The 1,229-nt window shown below is 45.6% G+C and overlaps 1 pseudogene; it reads left to right on the top strand.

Moving 5' to 3' along the window:
• Positions 1-1,229, top strand: part of LOC105742692 — a 129,872-nt pseudogene that overhangs the window by 15,574 nt on the left and 113,069 nt on the right.

The following is a 1,229-nucleotide window of genomic DNA, read 5'->3' as shown; positions in this document are numbered from 1 at the left end:
AGCCAATCCCTTTTGTATACTGTTAGGGTTTGTGTCTAGTTGTCCTCCCAAAGCCCCATGTAAGTCATGGGGCGTCTTCTAGAGTTTGGGATTAATTCATGATCCAATGATGGGATTACGGGTGTGAGCGCTGCTGGGATTATGGGTGTGAGTGCTACACCCAGCCTCAGGCAGATAGCCTGAATGCAACATAAGGGAGACAGACTCTGCTGCCACTGTTGCCACTACTCCTCCCTTTTGGTCTTGCTCTTTGCCACCACCATGAACTGCTGCGCTCTGCCATGTGCCACTCTGTCTTGGAGCCAGCTGAGTATGGACTGAAACTTCTGCTCACTTTGAACTAAATCAACCTTTCTTTCCTTTATTGTGAGTGTTTGGTATTTTGTCCCAGCAACAAGAGAAGAGTAACAGAGACATATATACCTTGCACTTACTCTGCCTAAAAGTGAAAATTTGATCAAATTGTTTCATTGCTGTCCAAGACGGGGTTCTTATTCTTATTGATTAATGAGTCATGCTAATGAATAGCCCAGTAAGTTGCATGCAAGGATCCCTTGGTGAGGGGTGTGACTTCCTATTTTGATCTAAGGCTGGCATGACAAGGGAGCTACCAATCAGTAAAATCCAGGGTGCCAGGAACACAAAAAGTTAAAAGGTTTAGGCAATTTGTGAGTCACTTGAGGTCACCTCCAATAGCCAGCAAACAACCCTCACAATGGAGACATTTAAAAAGTAAGCTTGAGATTTTTCAGCACAAAAAGGCCCTTACTGACCTCCTTATACTAGTTTTGATGCTACCATGGTGATGAGCTTGAACTGTCAGAAGCTTTGGAGATAAAGGCTTAAGGTCCCTTTCCTTGGGGGTCCTTTGATTGCAGCCCACTGTCTCTTTAACCTCTTAGCTGAAGGCAGCTGTCCTCTGTAGGTCAGAGGTGCCCATTCCTCAGTGTCTCCCATGGTGCCTTGCCCCTGTGCCTGCCCTGCAGGAGGGTGCAGGCTCACGGCTTGCCAGGAGTCCGAGGGAAAGAAAAGGAGTGTGTTAAAGGTAATTTTAGTTTGAGGGCATGAAAAGATGTGTGGTTGAGCTTTTGGAAATCAGGATGGCTTAAGAAGTCAAAGAGATATGTGAATTACTGCCTTAGGGACTAGAAGAAACCCAAACAATTAGAAGTGTAAAGGCACAGGATTCACGGTTTGAGAGGTGTTGATAGATCCCTAAAACCAGGTCT

Source organism: Octodon degus, unplaced genomic scaffold, assembly GCF_000260255.1.
Source record: "Octodon degus isolate 3935 unplaced genomic scaffold, OctDeg1.0 scaffold00067, whole genome shotgun sequence".
NCBI classification, from domain to species: Eukaryota; Metazoa; Chordata; class Mammalia; order Rodentia; family Octodontidae; genus Octodon; species Octodon degus.
Note: the sequence above shows the minus strand (reverse complement) of the source record. Positions and strands in the feature narration are given on the sequence as shown.